The sequence below is a fragment of the Macrotis lagotis genome, chromosome X (genome assembly GCF_037893015.1).
Source record: "Macrotis lagotis isolate mMagLag1 chromosome X, bilby.v1.9.chrom.fasta, whole genome shotgun sequence".
Classification (NCBI taxonomy): domain Eukaryota; kingdom Metazoa; phylum Chordata; class Mammalia; order Peramelemorphia; family Peramelidae; genus Macrotis; species Macrotis lagotis.
Window position 1 is genome coordinate 365,898,323 of NC_133666.1, and position 20,841 is coordinate 365,919,163.

Genomic DNA, 20,841 nt, shown 5'->3' on the forward strand with positions numbered 1-20,841 from the left:
AACTTATTATAGATTGAAAAATGCAAATGAAAATAATTTTGAGGAAATCATATATCAATTAGATTAGATAATTGCACAGAAAAGTAAAATGAAAACATATTAGAGGGGATGTAGGAAAAATGACACATCAATGCATTGCTGGTGAAGTTGTGAACTGAATCAATGATTATAAAGAGCAACTTTATTCTATGCCTCAATGACTATAAATCTATGCCTATTCAGCAAGGCACTAATTCCAAAGAGATGAAAAATAAAAGAAAGGATCAATAAGTATAAGGATATTCATAGCATCTTTTTTCTGACAAGATATTGGAAATTGAGGGAATGCCTATCAACTGAAAAATAGCTAAATAATTGTAGTAGTTTTTATATGGAATTTTTTTTTCAATTATAAGAAATAATGAGCAGGTTACTCTAAGGAAAACTTAGAAAGGTTTGTATGATCTGATACAAACTGAAATAACAATATTGGTGGATAATCAACTGTAAATAACTTAGGTTTTCCTAGAAATACTATAACCCAAGAAAACTATGAGAGACTTATAATAAAAATGTTTTGCATACTCTAAGAAAGAACTAATGGAGTCTGAATATAGATTTAGCCATACTTTTCAATGCCTTTATTTTTCTTGAAATTTCTTTTTTGTTGAGGGGGAATATGTTTTCTTTCATAACATGACTATTGCATAAATACTTTGCATGGTTATAGATTTGTAATATATAAAATTGCTCCTTGCTTTCTCAATGACATGTTTGGGATGAAGGGAGATAATTTAGAGCTTAAGTTTTAAAAATAAATATAAAAATTATTTTATATGTAACCAGGAAAAAGTAAAATACTAAAAGAATAAAATATTAAAATAATTAAAAGAGTAATAGAAGGCAAATTGATTAAAAATAAGAACAATACAAGAAATTTATGGGGAAAACTTAGAAAAAAAGGCAAAAGAATACTAAATAAACAAAGAATGAAAAAGAAGAAGAAAATGTAAACTATTTCAATGGAAAAACAATAGACCTATGAAATTGATCCAGGACAGATAATATAATAATTGTTAGACTGCTTGAAAGTCAAAACACAGAAAAGAACCTACATTTTGTATTTCAAGAAATTACAAAAGAAACTTACCCATTGTATTAGTTCCACAAAGTCAAATAGAAATTTTATTTCTATCCTCCCTTGCAAAAAAATCCTACAATGAAAAATTCCAAGAATCTTATAGCCAGATTTCAGAGCTCCCAGATCACGATGAAAATGATTCAAGCAGATAGAAAGAAACAATTCACATATAATAGTGACAGTCAGAATCAGAATTTAGCAGTTTCCAAGTTCAAGAAGCAGAGTACTTCTTATACAACATCCTAGAAGGCACAAGGAGTTGATTTAAAACTAAGTATAGCCTATCAAGAAAAAGTGAATATAATCTTCAGAGTAAAAAGTAAATATTTAATGAAATAGATAATTTTCAAGCATTTTAAACTGAATAGCATTCAAGCTGAATAAAAAATCTGATTGTCAAATTCAAGATAGTATAGTATAATATATATAGTATAATAATAGTATAAATAGGTAAAGATAAAAGTGAAATCATAGTAGATTCATTAAGTTTAAGCTGATTCACTGTATTCTGATATGGAAAATGATACATGTATCTTCTAAAGATATCAACATTATTATGGAAATCTACATAGATATAGGACATAAATATGAATTGATTGTCTTCAGATGACTGCAAGCATATGGATGGATGAAAAAGAGGGAAGCATTGAGAGAAAGAGGAAGGGAGAAATAGAATGGGAAAATTAACTTACATAAAAGAAAGCAGCTTTACACTGGAGGAGAAAATGAGACAGTCAATGCTTGAACCTCACTCTAATGGGAATTGTTTTAGCTGTTAGAATATAAAAATATAAGGAGTTGGGTATAAGAAATCTATCTTAACCAACATGGAAGTAAGAAGGAATGAGAGAAAGAGTTGTGATAAAATGGAGGGCAAGTTAGGAGAAGCAGTGTTCAGAAATAAAACAGTTTTCGTGAAGAACAGGGTAAAGAGAGAGGAAAATAAAAATAGGATTTAAGGCAATATACAACTAGTAATAATAATTATGAATATGATTGAGATGAATTTACCTGTAAAACAGTAGTGAGTGAAGAATGGAATAGAAATTAGAAACTAATAATATGATTTTATTCATTTTTACAAGAATTTTGTAACAAAAAAGACACACAGAGGGAAGGGCTGGAGTACAACTAAAATGCTTCATCTAAAGTATTGATTAGAGAAATGCAAATTAAAGTATATGAGACATAGTTTTATACTTAGGAGAAAAATATAATGGAGGAAATATAGAAAAAATGGATACATGAGTGAATTGTTGCAAGAGTTCTGAACTGGTTCACCCAATTGAACATCAGATTTTTATGGATAACAATTTGAAACTATGCCAAAAGACCTATACTCTTTCATTGAACAATATTACTAGTAGTTCTATATCCCAAAGGAATATCAAAGGGAGAATAACATATTGGAACAAAAATATTTATAACAATTCTTGGAAAATGAGGGAATGATCATCAGTTGAGGAACTGGTGTGTAAATTGTGGTGTATGAATATAACAATGTAATATTATAGGATTTAAATAAATGTCAAAGGGTGATTTCAGAAAAAAATCAAATCTGTGAAGAACTTTTTGAACTATTGAAAAGTGAAGGGAACATGACCAGGAGAACAATGGATAGAGTGACAGCAATATCATAATGATGCTCAATGTAGAAAAGCTTAGTTGACCTAATTAATATAGTTACCCAAGACTGATACAGTGATCCATAACAATTTTATTTTTTTCTTTTTGCAAGGCAATAGGGTTAAATGATTTACCCAAAGTCACACACTTAGGTAATTATTAAAATTCTGAGGCAAGATTTGAACTCAGATCTGCCTGATTCCAGGTCTTTCATTCTATCCACTGTACCACCTAGCTTTCTTTTATTATTAAGGTAATGCATTATCTAATAAGAATTCTGCCTTGTGGTTATATTTTGAAGTACTATTAGCTTTGAAAAGCATGTTGCAAAGAGAAAATGTAAATATAAATTAAAATTTCAGCATGTGGATATATGTAATTATTTTGTCTAGAAGATTACTTACATGTGACTGGGTGATTGATTTAAATATTAAACTTTTCTATAGGAAACAGAATTCTGAAATATAAAATTTTAAAGCCACCACATCTAAATTACATAAAAGTCCTTTTGAGGGGATTTCCTGGATAGAACTACAATGGTGGTGAGAAATTAGAACACTCCTAGATCTTTCCTCAAAAGAACTTCAAATAAAACCTCCTCACAAATCCTGAAGAGACAGAGTCTAAAAGACATAGTTAAAAAAACTTTTCAACTCAATAGATCTTGGAGGAAATTCAGGATAGTTTGGTCTCACATAAGTAAAAGGGAGTACAGTCCAGCATAGGTAGGGGAGCTAAGAAACCAGGAAGATTCTTACCATAGCATAACTCATTAACTAAAATACTTGGGTCCCAGCTCAGCAGGACAATAGTACAGTGAGGATAACCAACTGCAGCTCCAAGAGTCCAGGAATATTAGTTAAGTAGTCAGGACTGGTTGGGCTACACTAACATAGGAAGTAAACGTTGAGCATTTAAGATGACAGAGTGGATAGACAGGAAACAGACTTTAGCCACAGGTACAAAATATGTGGGACTAAACAACCTGTTCACTAAGAAAATATTTTTAATGAACCAAAAAAAAAATAAAACATGCTCACAATAAAAACTGTGCAGTTAGGGTAGATAAAAATCCTAGTGCAGAAGACGAAAACTTTAACAAAATATCCACACATGAAGTCTCAAAGGGGATTATGCATTGATCTCATAACAAAAAAAGACTTCATGGAAGAGTTCGAAAAAGAATTTTAAAAATAAAGAGAGGTAGAAGAAAAATTGGTAAAAGGAATAAGAGTCATGCAGAAAAACTAATGAAAAATTTACTAAAAAAAATCGATTTAAAAGTAAAATTGGACTTCTGGCCAAGATGGCGGAGAGAAGACAGGCACAGTTCTAAAGTCTCCTGGTTTTTCCCCATCTATCATATGAAACAAACCCTTTAAAAGAAATCCCACCCTCAAAACCCAGAAAGAAAAGACAGGAGAAAGAACATCTACCTCAGGACTTTTCTCCCTCAGCAGCACTGGACAAATTTGGGTGGGTGAGTCTGGGCTCAGAGGGAGGATCAGCCCTGGTCAACCAGATTAACAGCTGAATTGGAGCCGGGAATCTGAGGGCCTGAGATACGGACCTGCTGGATCAGAGGTGGGACTAGATGGCAGGGGCTTGAGTCAATTAGGGATCAGAGGCAATGGTGTTGGTGCTGGTCCTCGGGAGCTTGTGGACAAGGCTTGGGGTAGAGTTCCAGTGCAGGAGAGCTACTGACAACTATCCCTGGGCTCCTCTGGTCTGAGAAAATCAAAGTCCATGCCTCCATTGCTGCTGAGGCCTCTTCCCCAAAAAACAAATGCAGACGACCTCTGCCTCAGGCCCAGGTGTGTGAGCAGAAGAGCCAGCCCAGCTGAGGAATGACCTCATACCAGGGTAAAGAGCACCATTGATTGAAGGCAAAAGAATTCAATAGCTGCAACTCCTCCCTTCAAGCAAAGGGAGAAGGCCCCAATCAAGGTCACAGACACTCCAGAGAAAGCAACTAACACCTCCTACTGGCCATCCAGAGAAATTGCACTCAGTGAGTAAAGCCTCTAGTGATCCCAAGGCCCTGTGAACCAGCCCCTCCCCAATTCAAGGTCTTACCAAAATGAAGAAGGGGCAGTGGGAAGGTGGATCCATAGAAAAATTCTTGGAAGGGAAAGACCCTAACTCAGAAAGACCTAGAACCTCTCAGGAGATTACGATCTGGTCTTCAGCACAGAAAGACTTCCTTGAAGAAAGAGGGAAGGAGCTTAAAAATCCACTGGAAAATTTGGGAGAGACAATTAATATATTGCAACAAGAAAACAAATCCTTAGAAAGTACAATTGGACAAATACAAAAGGAGAATAAATCTCTCAGATCCTTAATTGGACAAGTACAAAATGAGAATAAATCTCTCAGATCATCAATTGGACAAATAAAAAAATGAAAATAATTCTCTCAGATCCTCAATTGTGCAAATGCAAAAAGAAAATAATTCTCTGAAAAACCTCAATTGGTCAAATGGAAAGCTCTTTCAAAAGTAGAATTGACAAATTAGAAAAGGAGTTGCAAAAGGTTAATGAAGAAAACTCCTCCCTAAAAAAAAGAATGGAGTCTGCAGAAATTAATGAATCTATGAGACAGCAAGAGTCAGTTAAACAAAATCAAAAAACAGAAAAAAATAGAAGAAAACGTAAAATACCTCATCAACAAACCACTGACCTTGAGAATAGATGGAGGAGGGGCAACCTGAGAATTATAAGACTTCCTGAAAACATTGAAGAGAAAAAAAGCTTGGAATTAATATTACAGGATCTAGTGATGGAAAACAGCCCTGATATCATGGAATTGAAGGGCAATGTAGTTATTGAAAGAATACATCGATCCCCTCCAGAAAAAGATCCTAAAATGAAAACACCAAGAAATGTTGTGGCCAAATTCCAGAACTATCAGATAAAAGAGAAAATCCTGCAAGCAGCCAGAAATAAACAATTTAAATATCAAGGAGCCACAGTAAGGATGACGCAGGACCTGGCTGCATCAACATTAAGGGATCGAAGGGCCTGGAAAGAGATATATCCAAGAACAAGGGAGCTTGGAATGCAGCCAAGAATCTACTTTCCCACAAAGCTGAGCTTTCTCTCCCAGGGAAAAAGATGGGCATTTAACGAAATGGAAGAATTCCAAAAATTCCTGATCAAAAGAGCTGAGATAAATAGAAAATTTGGACATCAAAACAGGAGGTTCAAGAGATGCATGAAAAGGTTTTAAAAAAAGGGCAGTAAAAGAAAAAACTGTTGAAACTGGCTATATCCCAGCATGAGGGAAAAGATTCTCATAAATCTTGAGAATTATACCTCTAACAGAGAGAATGTACCTAGCCAGAAATGATGAACATTCATGATCTATCCCTGAAACTGCTATCTAAAGGGATGTAACTGGCTTTAACCCCACTTGGGAGAAAGACTCTAATAACTCTCAAGAATTTTAACTCTATTAGATAGAATATACTGAACTAGAAGTGACAGACACTCAGAATTGTCTATGACTTAGAATAATCTAAAAAAACACTACCTCCTTAAAAAGGGGGACAGGAAAGAGATGGGAGAAGGAAGGGGATTGAATGGGGTAAATCTCACTATACTAAAAGGTCCAAAAAACCAATGGTAATAGAGGGGAAGAAGGGCACAAAGGAGAAACTTCTGAATCTTCTTCTCATCAGACTAGGCTTAAAGTCAACCTACACATACTCAGTAAACTTATAAAACATCTAACCTTTCCAGTATTAAAAGGGGAAAAGGGGAGGGGGGGAATGGAGAAAGGGAAGGGGTGTGGGGAGAAAAAAGGGGAAATAACAAAAGGAAGGAAAGGGGAAGGGAAAAAGGAAAAAGGGAAAGGGAAAAGAAAGGGGAGGGTGTGATACAGGAGGGCAAACACTGAAGGAGGTGGTATTCAGAAACAAAATACTGGGGAATAGGGAGAAAGGGGTGGTGAAGGGGGAAAATACAAATGGAGGGAAGATAGCATGGAGGACAATAATGAATTAGTAATCATAACTTTGAATGTGAATGGGATGAACTCTCCCTTAAAATGTAAGCACATAGAAGAGTGGACTAATAACCAGAATCCTACAATATTCTTCTTACAAGAAACTCATTTGAAGTAGAGATACATATAGAGTAAAGGTAAAAGGTTGGTGCAAGATATATTGCTTCAGCTGAAGTAAAAAATGCAGGGGTAGCAATCCTTATCACAGACAAAGCAGCAGCAAAAATAGTGTTAAAAGAAATAAGGAAGGAAAATATATCCTCCTAAAAATTACAATAGACAATAAAGTTATTTCAATACTGAATATATATATATATATATATATATATATATATATATATATATATATATATATATATATATATATATATATATATATGTATATATATATATACATATATATATATATATATATATATATATATATATATATGCACCTGGTGGGACAGCCCCCAAATTCTTAGAGGAGAAGCTGGCAGAACTCTAGGAAGACATAGCAAAACTCTACTAGTGGGAGATCTCAACATCTTGCTCTTAGATCTAGATAAATTGAATGATAAAATAAACAAGAAAGAAATTAAGGAGGTAAACAGATTATTAGAAAAATCAGATATGGTAGACGTATGGAGGAAACTGAATGGGGATAGAAAGGAATATACCTTTTTCTCTTCAGTACAGGGGACTTATACAAAAATTGACCATGTACTAGGACATAAAAACCTAATGATCAACTGCAGAAAGGCAGAAATAGTGAATACATCTTTCTCAGATCACAATGCAATAAAAGCCATATGCAATATTAGGCCAAGGAGATATAGACCCAGAACAAATTGGAAACTGAATAACCTTATTTTAAAAAATGAGTGCATCAGAAAACAAATTATAGAAAGAATTAACCATTTTATCCTAGAATAATGTTAATAATGAAACAACATACCAAAACCTATGGGATTCATTCAAAGCAACTATCAGGGGATATATTATAGCTCTAAATGCTTACATGAATAAATTGGAGAAAGAGGAAGTCAACGAACTAAACATGCAACTAAAAAAATTAGAGAAAGAACAAATCAAAAATCCCCAATTAAATACCAAATTAGAAATTCTAAAAATAAAAGTAGAAATTAATAAAATCAAAAGCAAAAATCTATTGAATTAATAAAACCAAAAGTTGGTATTATGAAAAAACCAGTAAAATTGATAAACCTCTGGTCAATTTGATTAAAAATAAGAAAGAAGAAAACCAAATTCCTAGTATAAATGAAAAAGGTGAACTCACCCTCAAAGAGGGCAAAATTAAAGTACTAATTCAGAATTATTTTGTCCAACTCTATGCCAATAAATTTGACAATCTCAGTGAAATTTTACACATGTTTACAAAATTATAAGTTGCCCAAGTTAAATAAAGAGGAGATTAAATACCTCAACAACCCTATCTCAGAAAAAGAAATTCAAGAAGCCATCATTGAACTCCCTAAGAAAAAATCTCCAGGGCCTGATGGATACACAAGCGAATTCTACTAAACATTTAAGGAACAATTGGTTCCAATTCTATATAAACTCTTTGGAAAAATAGGGCAAGATGTAACTCTGCCTAACTCTTTCTATGAAACCAATATGGTGCTTTTACTTAAACAGGAAGAGTTAAAACAGAGAAAGAAAATCATAGACTTATTTCCCTCATGAATATAGATGCAAAAATCTTAAATAAAACTTAGCAAAACAATTATAAAAAGTTATTACTAGGATAATACATTATGATCAAGTAGGATTTATTCCAGGAATGCAGGGTTGGTTCAATATTAGGAAAACTGTTAGTATACTCAATTATATCAACAACAAACCTATCAGAAATCATATGATCTTATCAATAGATGCTGAAAAAGCTTCTGACAAAATACAGCATCCATTCCTACTAAAAACACTAGAGAGTATAGGAATAAATGTACTGTTCCTTAAAATAATTAGCAGTATCTATCTGAAGCCATCAACAAGCATTATATTCAATGGGGAGAGCCTAGAGGCATTCTCAATAAGATCAGGGGTAAAACAAGGGTACCCATTATCACCACTACTATTCAATATTGTATCAAAAATGTTAGCATCAGCAATTATAGAAGAAAAAGAAATTGAAAGAATTAGAATTGGGAAGGAAGAGACAAAACTCTCACTCTTTCCAGATGACATGATGGTCTACCTAGAGAATCCCAAGAAATCATCCAAAAACTACTGGAAACAATTAGCAATTTCAGCAAAGTTGCAGATTATAAAATAAACCCTCATAAATCCTCAAGTTTTCTATATATGTCTAGCAAGATACAGCAGGAAGAGCTAGAAAGAGAAATCCCATTCAAAGCAACCTCAGACAATATAAAATTCTTGGGACTTTATTTGCCAAGACAGACTCAGAATCTTTTTGAAAACAATTATAGGGGCAGCAAAGTGGATAGAGCACCAGCCATGGAGTCAGTAGTACCTGAATTCAAATCTGGTCTCAGACACTTAATAATTACCTAGCTGTGTGGCTTTGGGCAAGCCACTTAACCCCATTTGCCTTGCAAAAACCTAAAAATAAAACAATTATAAAACACTTCTCACAAAAATTAAATCAGATTTAAATAACTGGGCAAGTATCAACTGCTCATGGATAGGTAGAGCTAATATAATAAAAATGACAATTCTACCAAAATTAAATTATCTGTTTAGTGCCCTACCAATTAAAATTCCAAAAAAATTAATTTAATGGGTTAGAAAAAATTGTAAGTAAATTCATATGGAAAAATAAAAAGTCAAGAATTGCCAGGAGCTTAATGAGAAAAAAAGTACAAAAGATGATGGCTCAGCCCTACCTGATCTATAATTTTATTATAAAGCTTCAGTCATCAAAACTGTTTGGTATTGGTTAGGAAATAGAGTGGTGGACCAGTGGAATAGACTAGGGGTAAAAGGAGATGATTATAGTAAGGTGTTGTTTGATAAACCCAAAGAGTCCAGTAATTGGGATAAAAATACCTTTTTTGATAAAAACTGCTGAGATAATTAGAATTTAGTATGGAAGAAACTTAGATTAGACCAACACCTAACACCCTTTACCAAGATAAGATTCAAATGATTACAGGATTTAGACATAAAAAACAATACTATAAGCAAATTAGAAGATCAAGGACAAGTTTACCTGTCAGATCTATGGAAAGGGGAGCAGTTTATGACTAAGGAAGAGTTGGAGAACATCACCAAAAAACAATTAGATGATTTCTATTGCATTAAGTTAAAAAGCTTGGGCAGCTAGGTGGCATAATGGATAAAGCATCAGCCCTGGATTCAGGAGTACTTGGGTTCAAATCTGGTCTCAAACACTTAGTAATTACATAGTTGTTTGGCCTTGGGCAAGTCACTTAACCCTGTTTGCCTTGCGAAAACCTAAAACAAACAAACAAACAAACAAATAAATAAACAAATTAAAAAGCTTTTGCACAGATAAAACCATTGTAACCAAGATCAAATGAAATGTAGTAAATTAGGAAACAATCTTTACAACTAATGATTCTAACAAAGGACTCATTTCTAAAATATACAGAGAACTAAGTCATATTTTTAAAACAAAAAGCCATTCCCCAATTGACATATGGTCAAAGGATATGCAAAGGCAATTTACAGATGAGATCAAAGCAATCCATAGCCATATGATAAAATGCTCTAAATCATTAATTATTAGAGAAATGGAAATTAAAGCTTCTCTGAGGTATCGCCTCACACCTCTCAGACTGGCCAACATGACCAGAAAGATTAATGATCATAGTTGGAAGGGTTGTGGGAAATCAGGGACACTACTACATTTTTGGTGTAGCTGTGAACTCATCCAACCCTTCTGGAGAGCTATTTGGAACTATGCCTAAAGGGCAACAAAAATGTGCATGCCCTTTGATCCAGCAATACCACTCCTGGGTCTATATCCTGAACAGATAATGAAAAAGGGTAAAAACATAACTTGTACAAAAATATTTATAGCAGCCCTGTTTGTGGTGTCAAAGAATTGGAAATCAAGTAAAAGTCCGTCAATTGGGGAATGGCTTAGCAAACTGTGGTATATGTATGTCATGGAACACTCTTATTCTATTAGAAACCAGGAGGGATGGGATTTCAGGGAAGCCTGGATGGATTTGCATGTACTGATGCTGAGTGAGATGAGCAGAACCAGAAAAACACTGTATATCCTAACAGCAACATGGGAGTGATGATCAACCTTGAAGGACTTGCTCATTCCATCAGTGCTACAATCGGGAACAATTTTGGGCTGTCTGTAAAGGAGAGTGCCATCTGTATCCAGATAAGCAGATGTGGAGTTTGAACAAAGTTCAAGGACTATTCCCTTTAATTTAGAAAAAAACTGATATCTTATTATCTGATCTTGTTAGCTCTTGTCTCTTCTTTAAGGATATGATTTCTCTCTCATCACACCCAATTTGGATGAAGGTACAATATGGAAACAAAGTAAAGACTGACAGATTGCTTTCCATGGGGAGGTGGGGGTAGGGAAGTAAGATTGGGCGGAAAATTGTAAAACTCAAATAATATCTTTAATAAAGATAAATTTAAAAAAAGTAAAATTGGTGGTATGGGCCGGATTTCCCAGAAACTCTTCCCCCCAAAACTGCAAAAGTTGTCAAATTATGATTCTCAAAAATCTTTAAAGGGGCAGATCCCACAGAAATATTGAGTGATACAATTATCCATTCCAAGGGAACTTAGGAATTCAATGGGAAAGGTCTGTTTAAGAGGGACCAGGTGTTGAAATGAACCACAGGGCAGCTGGGTTGTAGTCACATCAGGGTGGTAGTAAACCAGCTTCAGTCTTCCAGGAACAGCTGCTGGGGCACCAAGGTCCCTGGGGGCACCTGAGTCCATGACAGAGGGGTGGTTTCCAGACTTCTTGGTCCAGGGATCACCTATGAGAGTCCTCTACCACACCACAATGATTGCAGAATCTGAGTCAACACTGTCCTAGGAGAAGAAGACATCTAACACTTCCAGAGTGCTCTGCCCATAGATAGTAAGGGGGAGGGGAGAGACTACAGGGTTCTCTTTGCTAACCCTGGGGCTGGATTCTGTTGTTTCCCCCACTCAAATCCAGGTTGCAGTCCAGGGCACCTACTACTATAGAGGACCAGGGACTCTCATCACAGCTCCAGGGCAGAGGGGAGTGCTTGTGGCCATCCACAGACCAGAGAACAGGCAAGAATGCAGTCAGAGCCTCTCATAAAACCTTAGAAGAATTAAGGTCACTATGTAGTGTTACAAAAGTGGAAGTGTGGTAAATCAGTTATAGATTGAGGAAATGGCCAAACAAGGAAAAAAAGAAGAACCTGACCACAGAAAATTACTTTGATCCCATGGAGAATCAAAATACACACTCAGCAGATGACAAAATTGAAGCTTCTGTATCCAGTCTCTAAGAGAAATAGGAAATGGGCTCAAGCTATGGATGAGCTCAGAAAAAAAAAAAAAAAAACTTTGAAAATCAAGTAAGGAGTAGAAGAAGAATTGGGAAGAGAAATGAGGGCGATGCATGTAAATCATGAAAACCAAGTCAACATGTTGGTTAATGAAATACAAAAAAGTACTGAAGAAAATATCTTGTTCCTCAATTGATAAATGGTCAAAAAATATGAACAGTTTTCAAATGAAGAAATTAAAGCTATATGTAATCAAGAAAAATGCTCCAAATCACTATTGACTAGTGAAATGCAAATTCAAAGACCAAGGAGGTATTATCTCACACCTAACAGATTAGCCAAGATGAGAAAAAGGGAAGATAATCAATGTTGGAGAGGTTGTGGGAGGATTGGAACATTGTTGCATTGCTGGTGGAGTTGTGAATAACTTTTCTGGTGAGCAATATGGAACTATGCCCAAAGAGCAATAAAAGTGTTCATACCCTTTGATCAGCAATCCTAATTCTAGCTCTATATTCAAAAGGAATTATAAAAAAGTGGGAAAACTCCTACGTGTTCCAAAATATTCAAAGCAGCTCTTTTTGTAGTGGCAAAGAATTGGGAATTGAGGGTATGTCCATCAAGTGGGGAATGCTTAACCAAGCTATGGTACATGAATACAAACACATCAACAACAATATTATGAGATGAACAACCTTGATGGAAGCAACTCCTCTTGGCAGTTCCAAGAGCTAGGACAACTGTTTGACTGGTTATGGACTATATTATCCCCAAGTAGAAGAAGAAAAACAAAAGACAACAAAACAAAACAAAACAAAACACACAGAAAAAAGAAAAAACAACCATTCTAAATCTGATGAACAGTTTATAAAAAATTTATCTGTCTCCTTCCTAATTCCTCATGCCAAAATTACTAATTTATAAACATGTTTGCCAAAATATGTATTTAAAATGCTAACCCAACTACTGGGGGGATGGTGGAGTCAAATTTAATATCTTGGAAATATGCATGTGCATATGGATGAAAATAAATAAGATTATTTTTTCTTTTTTGCAAGGCAAATGGGATTAAGTGGCTTGCCTAAAACCACACAGCTAGGTACTTATTAAATGTCTGAGGCTGGATTTGAACTCAGGTACTCCTAAATTTAGGGCCAGTGCTCTAATCCACTGCACCACCTAACTGCCCAAAAATAAATAAATATTACAAATGAAAATGATATTTTTAAAACAAGTTTAGGTCAACTGGAAAAAGCAACTCAAAAGATAAATGTTGAGAACAAAGCCTTAAACAGCAGAACTGTCCAGCTGGAAAAGGAGATATAAAAGCTTTCTGAATAATGTAGAATACAGAACTAAAGGAAGCTGATGACTTTGCAAGAAATCAAGAAACAATAAATCAATACTTAAAGAATGAAAAATTAGAAGAAAATGTGAAATATTTCATTTGAAAATCAGCTGACCTGGAAAGCAGATCCAGTAGAAATAAATTAAAAATTATTGGACTATCTGAAAGTCATGATCAGGAAAAGAGTCTAGGCTTCGTTTTTCAAGAAATAGTAAACAAAGTTGCCCTGAGATCCTAGAAGCAGAGGGCAAAATAGAAATTGAAGGAATTCACCATTTACCTCCTGAAAGAGATTGCAAAAGAAAAAAAATTCCATGAATATTATAGCTAAAGTTCAAAACTCCCAAGTCAAAGAGAAAATACTAAAAGCTGTCAGAAACAAACAATTCAACTATGGTGGCTCTATAGTCAGGATTACACAGGATCTGGCAGCATCTACATTAAGTGCTCTTAGGGATTGGAATATAATATTCTGGAAGGCAAAACATCTTGGTTTACAACAGAGAATCAGCTCCCCAGCAAAACTGAGCATCCTCCTTCAGGGTGAAAGATGGATTTGTAATGAACAGGGGACTTTCAAACTTTCTTATTGAAACAACCAGAGCTGATCAGAAAGTTTGATCTTCAAATATAGGACCAGACCATAGAGCGGGTGGAGCAGAAGGATTAAGTATGAGGAACTTAATGTTGAACTGTTTGTATTCCTTCATGGTAAGAAGATACAGATAACTCATATGTGCTTTATCATTTATAAGAGCTGTTAGAAGGAGCATATATAGTAAGGGCACAGAAAGGAGCTGAATATAATGGTATAATACAGTAAAAAAGATAGAGTCAATTGGTGATAAGGAAAAGTACTGAGAGGAAGAGAAAGGAGAGGAAGAGGGGCTAAGATATTTCACATAAAAGTCGAGAAAAAGCTTTCTCAGTGGAGTGGGATGGAGGAAAGTGAGGGGTCATTCTCATTAGAAATGGTTCAAAGAGTAAATAACATACACACTTAATATTGTATAGAAATCTATCACACCCTGGACAAAAATGAGAAGAAAGGGATGGGGATAAGGGGGAATGGGCAGGGAATAGGTAATAGAAGAGAAGGAAGAATGTGGGAGATGTACTCAGATACAACTCACTTTTGGACAAGGACAAGCTGTAAAGGAGATTGAGAGAGAGAGAGAGAGAGAGAGAGAGAGAGAGAGAGAGAGAGAGAGAGAGAGAGAGAACAGAGTGGAGAGCAATAGAGTCATAGGAAATACAGGGAATAAAATCATAACTGTGGGGAAAATATTGAAGCAACTTCTCTGGTGGACTTAATGATAAAGAAGGCAACTCATGCCAAAGACAGAGCCATTGGAATCTGAACATAGACTGAAGTACATTTTTTTGCTCTCACTGTTCTTGAGGTTTCTCATCTTCTAGGGGGGAGGGTTATATTTATTCTTACATCAAGATTATTGTAATAACAAAATAAATAAACCAAAATAAAATGAGCAAATAAAAGGTAGTACTGGGAGAGTTTGGCTGAAATGCTACCTTTCCTCCACCACCTTGGGACTACCTCAGCAATGCTATATTTTAAAACCAAATCAATATTCCACCTCAAGAGATCCTCACATGTGACTTAGTGATACACTACTTGAGCTTTATACCATTACCCTGCAAAATAGGGATTTGTAATTTCATGAACAATCCTTTCCTTCTGCTCTACAATGTAGATTATGTTCATTTTATTTAATTTTTGTCAAGTTTAGAATAAGAAAATGGAAAGAAAAGCATGCAAAAATGTTGACATGCCCAACAAAAAAAATGTTCCTTTTGCCTCCTGTTCTATCCACAACTAAACTAGTCTCTAAGTTCCCCGAGGGGCAGAGACTGCCTTATAGTTCTCTTGATTTCCTCACCCCCTCCCACCAATTGTTTAAAGCACAAAGAAGAAACTCAGTAAAAAAGGAGAGGGTGTTTGATTTTGGAAACTCTTGTTTTCCCTGTTCAAATGGAGATGGATTTATTACAGAAGATTTTGACCATGCAGGATTTTCACAGTAGAGGCAAATAAAGATGGGCACCTCTTGGAATTGACTTGAACTTGACATTGTAATCTCAAAAATAGAGGAAAATTCTTGGGGAGCTGAGATTAAAAAATAAAATAAACAAATATTTATTAGGCAAAATGAAGTGCCATGAATTTGTTTCTTCCTTTAAAAAGTTATTTTTTACTTCTCTTATGTTTTTCTGTCTTATCCCATGATTTTTTTGTGTTTTCCCTTCATCCCAATTATTCATACACAAAATGACTAAATTGTAAACACATTAAATACAAATGTATATGTACAACTTTAGCTGTTGAACTGTTTGTATTCCTGCATGGGAAAAAGATACTGACAACCCATATGAATATTTTCATCTATAAGCGAGCATACTGAATATAACGAAATAATATAGTATGAAGATGTAGTCAATGGGTGAAAAGGGAAAGTACCAGCAGAAAGTGAAAGGAGAGCTAGAATGGGCAAGATATTTTACATAAAAAATCAAGAAAAAACTTTTGCAAAGGATGGGATAAGAGAGACAAGGGAGGGGCTGGGGAAGACTAAGTGATAGAAGAGAGGGAAGATTGTGGGAGAGAGTAGTCAGATACAATGCAATTCTGAGGAAGACAGGGTGAAAGGAGAAAACAGGTTAAATGGGAGTGAGGAGGAATAAAATGGAGGAAAATGCATTTGATAATAGCAACTGTGAGAAAAGATATTGAAGCAACTTCTCTGATGGACTTATGATAAAGAAGGTAACTCCTCCCAGAGACAGAGCTGATAGAACCTGAACATAGACTGAGGTACATTTTTTTCTCTCACTTCATTTCTTTTTATGTTTATCTATCTTTTGGGGAGGAGGGGTGTTTATGTTTACTTTCTCAATATGAACATTGTAAAAATAGAAAAATAAATAAAACAAAAATATTAAAAATTAGAATTGACAAAATAAAAAGATAACTCTCATAAAAGTAAAACTGACAAACTGAAAAAAAAACAGAAAACAAACCATTTAAAAGTAAAATTGATCAACTGGAAAAAGAAACACAAAATCAAATTAAAGAAAATAAAACCCTAAAAAGTAGAAATGGATAAGAGGCAGCAAATGACTCTCTGGAAATATCAAAATTCTGTCAAAGAAAAACAAAAGATTAGAAAAGTAGGGAAAAACATAAGGTATCCATAGGAAAAATAACTGACCTGGAAAATAGATTCAGGAGAAGTGATTTTTGAATTATATATCTATCTGAACATCATGATAAAACAAAGAGACAACAATATTTTTCAGGAAATTATTAACAAAAACTGCAATAATGTCATGAAACAGAAGAAAACAATTGTCCTTGAAAGAATTAATTGATCATCTCCAGAAAAAAAAATTCTAAATAAAAATTCCAAAGCATATTGTAGCAGAATTACATAAGCAACAGTTAAAGGTGAAAATATTGCAAACAGTCAAAATAAATGAATTTAAATACCTGAAAGCCACAAGTTAGTTTTATGCTGTACTTGTCAACTTCAAGATAAAAGGATCTGAATGAATTCTACCAAACATTTAGGGAACAATTAATCCCTATTCTACATAAACTATTTTAAAACATAGGAGAAGTAGTTATGTCAAATTCCTTTGATGATACCAACATGGTGCTGATACCTAAACCAGGAAAAATCAAAACAAAAAATATTAAAGATTTCCCTAAGGAACATTGATGCAAAAATCTTAAATAAAATTTTAGCACTGAGATTACAGCAAGTTATTACAAGGATAATATACCATAATCAAGTAGAATTTATACCAGGCAGGCAGGAATGCTTCAATGTTTTGAAAATACTCAACATAATAACAAAACCAACAGAAAATATATGCTTATCTCAATAGAGTCTGAAAAAGCCTTTGATAAAATACAACATCTATTCCTATTAAAAATACTAGAAATTTCAGGAATAAATTGAGTTTTCCTTAAAATAATGTGCTGTATCTATCTAAAACCATCCACAAATATTATGTGTAATGGGAATAAATGGAGAATTGCAAATTAGATCAGAGGTGAAACAAGGATACTCATTATCACCATTAAATTCAATATAGTTTTAGAAATATTAACTCTAGCAATAACAGAAGAAAGAGATATTGAAGTAATCAGAATTAGCAATGATGAAGCAAAACTTTCACTATTTGCAGATGATATGAAGGTATGATTATAGAACCTGAGGAAATCATCTAAAAACTCCTTGAAACAATTAACATATTCAGCAAAGCAGCAGGATATAAAATAATTGCACATAAATCATCAGCATTTCTCTATATGAATAACAAAACCTAAGATCAAGAGATAGAGAAATTTTATCTAAAGTAACTGCAGACAATATTAATGCTTGGGAATCTACCTCTCATAATAAATCCAGAAAATATATAAACACAATTACAAGCACTTTGTACACAAATAAATTCAGATCTAAATATTTGGGAAAATGTCAATTGCTCAGTTAGGTGGAACTAGTGTAATCAAAATGACAGTTCTACACAAATTAAATTTCTTATTCAGTATCATACTAATGAAACTACCAAATAACTATTTTACTAAGTTGGAAAAAATAGTAGCAAACCACATATGGAGAAACAAAAAAAGTCAATAATATAAGGGGAATTAATGAAAAAAATGTAAAGGAAGGTGTCCTAGCTTTATCAGATCTAAAACTATACTATAAAGCAGCAGACATTAAAATTTCCCAGTACTGATTAGGAAATAGTGTAATGGATCAGTGGATTAGAATAGATTCAAAATAAATAGTAGTAAATGACTACAGTAGTGTATTGTTTGACAAACCCAAAGAAATTGACTCTGGGATAAGAACTCATTATTTGACAAAAATTACTGGAAAAATTGGAAAAAATAGTTTGGTAAAAACTAGACATAGACCCACATCTCACATTATTACAAAACAAGGTCAAAATGGTATAGGAATTAGACATAATGGGTGACACCATAGATAAATGAATAGATCAAGAAATACTGTATCAGATCTATGGAAAGGGGACAAATTCACAAACAAACAAGAAATAGTGTACATTATAAACTGTGAAATCATTGATGTTGACTATACTAAATTAAATAGTTTTTGCACTAATAAAATCAATGTTGCCAAAGTTAGAAAGAAAACTAAAAGCTGGGAAACAATCATCACAATCAGGAGTTCTGATAAAGGTCTCATTTCTAAAATATACAAAGAACTGTACCAAATTTATAAGGTTACAAGTAATTTCTCAACTCATATATGGTCAAAGAATAAGAATAGACAATTTTTGATTGAACAAATTAAAGCAATGTATCATCATATGAAAAAATGCTACAGATCATTTTTGATAAGAGAAATGCAAATTATTACAACTATGAGATATCACCTCAAACCTATCATATTAATTAACATGAGAGAAAGGGAAAATGATCAATGCTGGCAAGGTTGTGAAAGGATTTGGACATTGATGTTTTGCTGGTGGGGTTTTGAACATATCCAGACAATCTGGAGAGCAATATGGAACTATTACCAAAGAGCAAGGAAAATGACCTTTGACTCAGAAATTCCAATTCTAGGCCTATATCTAGAAGAAATCATAAAAATGAAAAAAGTCCCACATGTTCAAAAATATTCATAGCAGCTCTTTTTGTAGTCACAAAGAATTAGAAATTAAGGGAATGCCCATCAATAGGGGAATGGTTAAACAAGTTATGGTATATGAATATAATAAAATGCTATTTTTCTATAAGAAAACATAAATGGATAGATTCTAGAGAAGCATGGAAAAAATAAAAAAAAAAAACTGATGCTGAGTGAAGGGAGCAGAATCAAGAGATAAATATACACATTAACAACAACATTGTGAGATGATCATCCCTGATGGTTCCACTTGCTCTCAGCAGTTCACAGAGCTAGTCCAACCCTATTAGATCAGTTATAGACAATGTTATCCTCATTCAGAGGAAGAAAAGCAAAACAAAAACAAAAACAATCCAACACCTTCAGAAACTGATAAACACTGTATTAAGTTTTTAAAAATATCTCTTATGTATTTCATTCTCTTAATCCTTATTCCTTATATAGAAAATGACTAATTTGTAAACATATTTAATGTGGCTATGTATATACAATATCAACCTGACTGTTGGTCTGTAAGAGGAGGGATGTGAGAAGGGTGGTGGAAAGAAAATTTGTAACTTAAAAAATATATAACTGCATATGGATGAATGTTGAAAAACTTTCATAACATGTATTTGGAAAAATAAAATATCAATAAAAAAGGATTTGAGGACCTAGAATATGATATTGTGAAGGGCAATGTATTAACTAGCCTGAAAAATTCAGTATCTTCCTTGGGATGAAGAGATAGATTTTCTTTTTTTTCCTTTTTTTTAATATTTATTTATTTTCTAATTTTTTATTCTCATTTTTGTACAAATTTTTTTTACATTAATAAAATATACTTGTTTACAAGTAAACAAAATACCCCCCCCCCCCCCGAATATAGATAGACTTGCTTGGGTGAAAAAGTAAAGGGGAGAGAAAAAAAATTAAAATAAAAAAAATAGTAATAATTGTAGGTATGGCCAGGTGGCGCAATGGACGAAGCACCAGCCCTGGAGCCACAAGCACCTGAGTCCATATCCAGCCTTGTAAACCCAATAATCACCCAGCCATGTGACATGCAAGCTACCTGATCCTCACTGCCCTGCAAAAACCAAAAAGAAGAAAGAAAAAAAAGACCCCAAATAAAATAAAATAGTAATAATAGTAGGGGTGGCTGGGTGGCAGACAGAGCATTGGCCCTTAAGCCAGGAGCACCTGGGTCCGAATCCAGCCTCAGACACCCAAAGATCATTCTGCTATGTGGCTCCAGGCAGACCACCCAGACCCACTTGCCCTGCACCCTCCCCCAAATAATAATAACAAAAAAATGTGCTTCAGTCTTTGTTCCATCAATTCTGTCGTGAGTGGATCACATTCTTTATGATAAGTCCATCACAAAAGTTACTTCCATATTTTTCCAATGTTGCCATTGCTGATCGCAACTCCCTCCTTTCTTATTTCTCCACTACCGTGTACTATATTTTCTCTCTCCTTTCACTCTGACTTTGCTGTAGGGTCGCTGAGTGGCGCAGCAGACAGATCCCTGGTCCTGGGGCCAAGAAGCCCTGAGCCCCCATACCACCCCTTAGGCCCAAAATCCACCTGGCCCTATGGTCCTGGGCAGGCCATCAAATC